Here is an 8,654-nt window from a genome sequence, read left to right as displayed (position 1 = left end):
TTTGTTTTGTTTTAAATAATTGTAAGTAGATGGTTGTTTGATAATACAGAGCCTGATATGATTTGTTTTGTTTTAAATAATTGTAAGTAGATGGTTGTTTGATAATACAGAGCCTGATATGATTTGTTTTATTTTAGATAATTGTAGCTAGATGGATGTTTGATAATACAGAGTCTGGTGGTACTTGTCATTCTTCTGTACGTAACATTTATTTAATTCTTACAAGTGACACATTTTCAATAACTTATATTTCTTAGTTTATTTTTATCTATTTCTTCCCTAATTTTTGTACGTTTCTCATATTTCGGGTCCTCTGGTAATTTTACGAACTTACAACGCTAAAATCCGGAATTCAATTCCCCGCGGTAGACAGAACGCAGATAGCACAACGTGTGGCTTAATGTAAAATAAACAAACAAACTCGTGTCACCGATTATACTGCAAACTCAACGACAAGTCTCAGTTTGTTCTCGTTATCCTCACATAAAATGTTCAGAAAAATACATTTTGATTAGCTTTAAAAGCAACTAATGGTTAGGAGATGAATAGTTATTTCAAATAACGGAACAGATCAGTAGGTTTGGTTGTTTGTTTTGTGTTTTACCATGTAGATTTCTATAGATTTATCAAAATATTAACCATAACACGTTCTCTTTCCGGAAATCGTGACCTCATTCCATTTATTTCATAATTTATCATCATCGTGATCAAAAATATAAAATATTATATTGCATAACGAACATCAGTCCCTGCCCAGGTCGTAATGGAGGTGAAAAACGTTAAAATTAAAAACTAACGCCCTTGATTTTATTTGTATTTTTAGCGAGAAAACGTAATTATAATGCTTTAAAAATGGCATCCTTTGACAACACTCAAAGTATTCATCATAGGAAAATCAGTCATCTTAATTATTCCTCAGGGTTAAATGGACTTGTTATAGGACCGAAAATATCCCCAGTGCTATATATTTAGCCCCCAGTGGCACAGTGATATGTCGCGCACTTACAACGCTCGAAACCGAGTTTCGATATCGTGGTGGGCAGAGCACAGAAAGCCCATTGCGTAGCTTTGTGCTTAACTTCAAACAAACAAAGAAGCAATATACTTATATATATATGTGTGTGTGTGTATATATTAAATCCAACTCGCCCATCTGATTAGAATTTTTTAATCCCTTTTAAAAGACAAAATACTTTATAGCTTTTGCCAGTTTATTATTTGCAATATAAATGCTTTCACAGGGAAAATTCAAACTCACTGTTGTGTAAAGTATGTGTAATCTACAAGAAGTTGGATCCCTTCTTCAAAAAGTATCATCTGGCTCTAGATACAAACTAAACATATTGTAACATATTTTCTGGATGCAATTTTTAACACGTAATACGAAATTAATATTCACATTTACAAGCAAAGAGTTGTCAAATCACCTAAAATGTTTATTTTATTTTGATTCTGTTTATTTCAGAATTTCCCAAATAGCTACATAAAGGCTATCTTCGTAAAGCCGTTCTAATTTTGAACTGATTCGCTAGAATAAGTGCAGCAAGTCAACAGCACCCACCGCCGACTCTTGAGACACTCTTGTCTGACCGAAAAACGGATGTGATCGTCACTCTTATAGCGTAACAACGGCCCGAAAGTGCGGAGAGCGTTTTTGAGATAACAGGTCGCGAACCATGAACCATCGTCTTCACAATCTAGACACGTTAATCGCTATGCCACGCCAGGCTCGGGTTTATGTACATAGTTTTAATACCATGTTAATAAGAAAATGTTTTTAGTATTTAGTATGTTCAACCTGAAATGCCGTTTAGGTTGAACAGGGCTTAACGATTGGGTCAGAGACTTCAACGTTTAGACATAGCCATCTCTAACTTACAACCGTTGACTTGACCACAGAGAAAGAAATCAGTTCACAGCACTCACATCCTCAATGGTCACTTTTAACCTAATAGCGGGATCGTTAAACTGCCTTCACAGCTGAAAATACGAAAGTGTTAAGTGTCATATCATGACTCAAGCCTTGGGCTTTCTGATACGCAGACCTGGACAATAACGTCTAGGCCATGACGGCCGGTCCGTTAATGAGAAAATAATGGGTGAAATAGCTAAATAGTAATTTCACAACCTCCAAAACACCAACACTTTCAGAAAGTAGACCTACATTTCCAATTCACCCTTGAAAAACTACTTTTATGAATCTATTTGATAAATACATTATTTTTTGGGTAATTTCAATTCACATGATGTTCTTCAGACAATTATCTAAGTCTTTCAAACAAAATATTCGGGAAGGAATATATGTTCTTAGTTGTTGTTTTTCATCTTTATTGTTTTTATAATATTTTGACATTGTTTTTACTGACTTTGAAAGTATGTCTGTAAAAGACTCCTTCCATCAGATCTACTCAGGTACTGATAGACGACCACTTTAGATATACTTATATAAGGTAGACTGGAACTTTTTTTTTTATTCTTTGAAACTGTTTGTCTTATTTTTCATTCGTATTATAAATTTACCGCAACGTTCAGGTTAAATTTCCAAAATTAGTTAATTATGTTAAACTCAAGTTTAGAGCAGCTTATAAAAAAATTTCTCTGCCTGACTAGATCGATAATATGGAATACCAGATACAGATTCGAAGATTTATTTGGTTTGTTTTGAATTTCGCGCAAAGCTACACGGGAGCTATCTGCGCTAAGTGTCTCTAATTTAGCAGTGGTAAAATAGAGGGAAGGCAGCTAGTCATCACCACCCACCGCAACTCTTTTATCAACGAATAGGGGGAATTGACCATGACATTATAACGCCCCCCACGACTGAAAGGGCGAGCATGTTTGTTGGGACGGGGATTCTAGACTCAGATTGCGCCCTAACCACCTGGCTATGCCAGGCTCAGATTCGAAGAAGTTCAGATATTGTATTCTCCTACAACTTCTTCTTCATCAGTAGCTTTTTCCAGTATCTATACGGGGTCGCTATTTTCGGTTCTGGCAGGGTTTTTACGGCCGGATGCCCTTCCTGACGCCAACCATCCCCTAATTTAGCAGTGTAAGACTAGAGGGAAGGCTGCTAGTCATCACCACCCACCGCCAACTCTTGGGCTACTCTTTTACCAACAAATAATGGGATTGATTCGTCACATTATAATGCCCCCACGGCTAAAAGGGCGAGCATGTTTGGTGGGATGGGGGGCACGAACCCGCGACCCGCAGATTGCGAGTCGAGCGTCCTACCCACCTGGCCATGCCGGGCCAAGTGAGTACAAGTATCACTTACAATTATCAACACTTTAGGAAGTTCTTTGCCTGTCGAGGTTGTGATAGCCATCCTTCAATGTAGGGTCCATATTACCACCTGGACCCTCTTCTTCCGCCCCTACACATTTTTTCCTTCACAGAATTTTGAAGCTCAGGTTGTGGTGGACAAAATGGAGAAACTTTTCCACCCAATATTTCTCTACCTAATGAATATCTTTTGACGTTTCTTGTCTGCCTTACATATCTGTTCTATCCTTTCTTCTCCCTGATCAGTTAGTTCCGCACCCGATATTTCCTATGGGTTTAAATATGCTCACGCTGTATTATGGCTTGTCCTTACCAGGTAACGCTTAGAAGTTATTCTTTAAGATTAAGTTTATTTCTTCTTAACACAAAACTCATAGGACTTAACGTTTAGTCTTAGTTCATCACTTCTTCCTGTGTTCACATAGAATTCGATGATTGGTTTTATTTACATGTTCCTTACCATGTAAACATATACGTGAATGTTTAAGTTACAGTTAATTGCTCTGTAACATGTAATACATATACCTTAATATTTTGTTCTGGTTGATTACTCCTTAATATGTCCACATAGAAGGTAATGTTTATTTCTAGTTCATTACTTCTTAATATGTACGTGAGGTAGATAATGCTTCGATCTTGTTCATTCCTCCTTAGCATGTATACTTAGACATTAATGCTTAGTTCTGTTTCATTACTTTTTAACATGTACACATAGGATATCGTTTATTCTTCCTTAACATGCAACACTTTGCGATGATTTATAGACTTATTAGTTACTCCTTAACATGTTAACTTAATGATTAATGTTCTGTCATAGTTCTTTCATTTTTACCTTCAAAGGTAATGTTTAGTTCTTGTCCATTACTACAGGTGAGAAAAAAGGCTTGTGGCATGCATAATTTGTTTTTTGCACATAGAGGGCAGCACTGAACGAGAATAACAATTTATGTGAGTGGAGTTAAGTACCTGTTGGAAATACATTTTCAGTATACGAAAATTATAACTTATGGTTCTTTCCTACCCTCGTTCATTCCTTTCTTTTCCACTGCCCCCCTACTACATGCCTGATTGGATTAACACTGTGCCGTTGATAACTGTTGTTCACATATCTTTGTGTTCTTGTTTTCTCATTACCACATTTCCCTTCTGCTTCATTCTGGCCAGTCTTTCCTTCCCTCATATTCCATCAGAGGGGACAGTGATCATTCCCTTTCTCCCATATACTCTCCTTCTACTTCTCATTTCTGTGTAAATTTTATTCCAGGTTGATGCTCTTGTCCTTACTGGGCCACTCAGTGTTTTATCACATTTTTCCTCCTTGTGGTTCCCCTCACGCTCCTTTCATACCTAAGATCAATTCTCTACCTGGGGCCTCTCGTATTACCCCATTATGGGTTGGATATGCCAGCTCATGTCTTTTATATGCCCCTCTGAGTTTTCACAAGGCTGGTGGCATGCAAGTTTCTCAGGTAGATTAGCTAATCTGTGTGTGGAGGTATCTATCAGAAATACATTTTCAGTTAAGGAAAATGCTGACTTTTGTTTCTACACACAGACAGTAAAGTTTGAGACAGTGAGAAATTTTCACAATAATCAACTGGGTATATTTTGCTTGAAACATAAATGATTGTAATATTGTATTTTTTAATTATCTTTTTTTTAAAGAATAATGTCAATTTTTCAACATATAAATTTTTGCACTGGTGATAACTTATGTTGCGATAAATTTGTTATACATTTTACATAAATTTCTTAGGAGTCCACTATTTCTAAAGTCATACACTAGTTTCAAAAATAATTTATTTTCATGTTTTTTTAGGTACCAGATTTTCAGTATTCGAGGTATGCTACTAAAAAATTAAAACGAGGTATAAGTGCTGTTAGCCATACAATTTCAAACATCTTCGCTTACAAAATACCAAACGTTCGACAGTTTACAGCTGAATACACAAGAGATAAGGAATATTTGTAAGTACACATGTTTGGGCTTTCTAGATTTCGTTTTTTATAAGTCGTTGTGATCTTTAGTTAGGCGATATTGTGTAAGTTCAATATTTTAATATCTCTTAAGGTTTGTTTTGTTTTGAATTTCGTGTAAAGCTACTTGAGGGCTGTCTGCAATAGTCATCCCTAATTTAGCAATGATATACTAGAGAGAAGGCAGCTACTCAGTATCACCTACTGCCTACTCTTGGGCTACTCTTTTATCAACAATGGTGGGATTGACTGTCACATTATAACATCACCACGGGTAAAAGGACGAGCATGTTTGGGAACAGGGATTCAAACTCATGACAGGTAGTGTGTCAAGCCATTACCATCATCTCTTTCAATATGGGTTTGGCTGAATCAGCCAAGTTCATGACCCCAAATTGATCTTTATAGTGTCACTACTATAACTTCTAATATGTTTTATGTATCTTCACAAAATTTCATCAGCTTTGAATAATCATTAAGTCATTTGACAAAAAATCATAATTTTTAATGAAGTCATTTGACTACAAATTTCTTCATGAATATATGGAGTCAAAGAGTTGACAATTCTGAGTGCAAAGTGACTTTCATGTTAAGATTAAAAATACTTTTCATCATCTGAAAAATCTGAAATTTAATTTACATAATCTCTAAAACCTTCTAAATGAATTTGAAACATTTTTTTTTTCCAGTAAAACTTTAGACTTTATCTGGTATTTTCTCTACCCTAATTCTGTATGAGGTTCGTCAGTTTGACCAACTTCATAACCACCAAAGAAAAAAATCAAAATAAATCTAAATTACCTTTTTTTTCCTAGAATGACTTCAAATTGTATATTGTAAATAGATTTAAACTCTTAACAGTATAGATATGTTTATACTTAAATTTTATTGTTTTATTACCCTTTGAACCATGTTTAACTAATATACTTACCAAACAAGTTGTAAATCCTTTGGCGAACATGTAGTTCACGTTATCTTAATGAATTACATAATGCATGAGCTACTCACAAGTTGCTTGTGAGTGTATCTCATAAAAATTATCATTATTATTTATTTCACTTAATCTAACCTAAAACGTTTTATATTAATAAATAGAAAATACACGTGAAAAACAAGAAATAAAGTACTTACCTGGGTCTTTGTTTTTTTTTTTATGTTGACTGTCGATGAAACTTAACCACACTTTTCTATACTAATGGTACTACTGTACTAGATAATTTTTTATTTAATTAAATAATGCACCAAAGAATACAGAATAATATCTTGTAAAAAGCAAACAATGTCCCATAACTATCACAGTTTTTCTGGCTTTCTAACTATGTGACAAGAGCTGTTAAAAATTCAGATAAATTTGTCAATGTGTTTCTTCTGGGAATAAAATTTGAACTGGAAGTGAAATAGACAAATCTCTGTACAGAAAACTATGTAATATAATAGGTCATTTGATAAATTAAAACTTTGGCTTTCTATTGGTTATTAATAATGTAGTATAAAACATCAGAAAAAAAAAACTATTTGAAATTCTTGAAAGGGAGGATGTAACAGGTGGGCATGGCAAGAGGGATCTGATTTTCTACTTTATGGCTCTGTAACAAATTAAGATTGAAGGCTATAAAAATTTTGCATTGCCTGAGCAATGATAACATTATAATGAGTAATTTAATCAAATTTCCCACTTCATAGAGGGGTGGTAACTAAAGTAGAGAAGAGGGGATACCTAGAGAGTAAATGTCACACTAGGGAAAGTTAGGATTTTTTTTTCTATTGCCTTTTAAGGTTAAGAACTTAATTCTTATATAATATTAGAATTTGGATTATTAGCTACATTTTATGTCAAGTTTATTTATATACCAATATAAGAATGTAGTTTAATTAAATTTTGAATATAACTCACTTAAAACCTCTATGACATGCACAGAAAAAAGGATGCAAAAATGTTAAGGTAAATACAGTCCAATAATATAACTGTTACATGGTATATGTAGTAAATGTCTATATTACTAAATCTTGAGCAGAAAGTGGGTGGAGTACTTTATTGCCATTAAATATTTTATGATAAGTTTTTATAAGATATTCAGTGTACTTTCATATGAACTCTTACACCTTACATACAACATGACCAGTAAGATTTCCCTTTTCCAGTGTGTTGCACTAAAAATAGCAGTTCCACAAAACTAATATCTTATTCTAAAATGTTTCACCTTTATTTAATGTTAGTTTTAGCTTCTTCCAGAAAACTTAACTACTTTTGTATGAAAAAAATTTTTGTCTCTTGAAGGCTTCTCTGATTTCTATTATAAAAATGTGTATTTAGTAGGTCATGGATGGTATTTAGCAATTAAGAAAAAGTGACTGAAGCAGGTGTATAGAAAAAAGTACTGTCTTTTATATTTATTAGTGAAAATATCCCACCTTGCAAGAACTTTAGATATAAAGATGCAGATCTGAGATCCCACTTTTGGGGGTGGTGCTGAGGGGTATACATCACCTATCAACTACTTCTTACAAAGTCATTCACTAGTATTGAGTTTCACATGATTAACTCTTTCCATATGGGGTTGGTCAATGACCAATCTTATAACCACAAAGTAATAATTGTCAGAGTTTCCATACTAAAATTTTTAATATGTTTTGTGTATATTCACGAAGTTTTGCAAGCTTTCAGTAAACATCACAAGTCTTTTGTACACAAAAAATCAATTTTTTTAAAATTAATATATTTACTAAAGATTTGCCCATGAATGTATGTTAAGAACAAAAATATTTTTCTTTGAGAATTTTTAGCTTTCATTTGTATAACCTCTGGAATCTCCTAAGAAAATATCAAACATTTTATTTTCTCTATCCTAACTCTATACGGACTCGGTCAATTTGACCAACCTTGTAACCACCACAAAAAAAATACAAATCTGAATTACTCTTTTTTTTTTTCTTTCTAAAATGACAGCAGATTGTAACAGAAAACAACAATTGTTTATATTAAATAGTTTAAAGCTCATAACAGTATACATTTGTGTATACTTAATTTTATTGTTTTATTGCCCTTGAACTTTGTCTAGATAAATAATCTCACCATGCAAGTTGTAAATAACTCAGGTAACGTATAGCTCATGTTATCATATTGAATGACATTATGCACGAACTGCTCGTGAACGTTCTTCATGGTTTAATGTTTTTGCTTTATAATCAGTCTTTTATTTTTCATAAGTTGGCACCTGATTCAATTGTGGTACTTTTGATGTTACATACCCCCTTTAGATTTTATAAACAATATATATAAATACCTTTGGATGGTAGTCATAATGTTGTAAATTTGGTAAGGAAGGTTCTAAATTTAACAAGGGACCTGTCTTTTGTGTTTGACCTGTACAGTTTATCAGCTCCTATAT

At 33.6% G+C, this 8,654-nt stretch overlaps 1 pseudogene; it reads left to right on the top strand.

Moving 5' to 3' along the window:
• The window catches only part of LOC106472592, a 62,032-nt pseudogene that overhangs the window by 21,738 nt on the left and 31,640 nt on the right, over positions 1 to 8,654 (top strand).

Source organism: Limulus polyphemus, unplaced genomic scaffold (genome assembly GCF_000517525.1).
Source record: "Limulus polyphemus unplaced genomic scaffold, Limulus_polyphemus-2.1.2 Scaffold5451, whole genome shotgun sequence".
NCBI classification, from domain to species: domain Eukaryota; kingdom Metazoa; phylum Arthropoda; class Merostomata; order Xiphosura; family Limulidae; genus Limulus; species Limulus polyphemus.
This window is presented reverse-complemented; position numbering and strand designations above follow the sequence as displayed.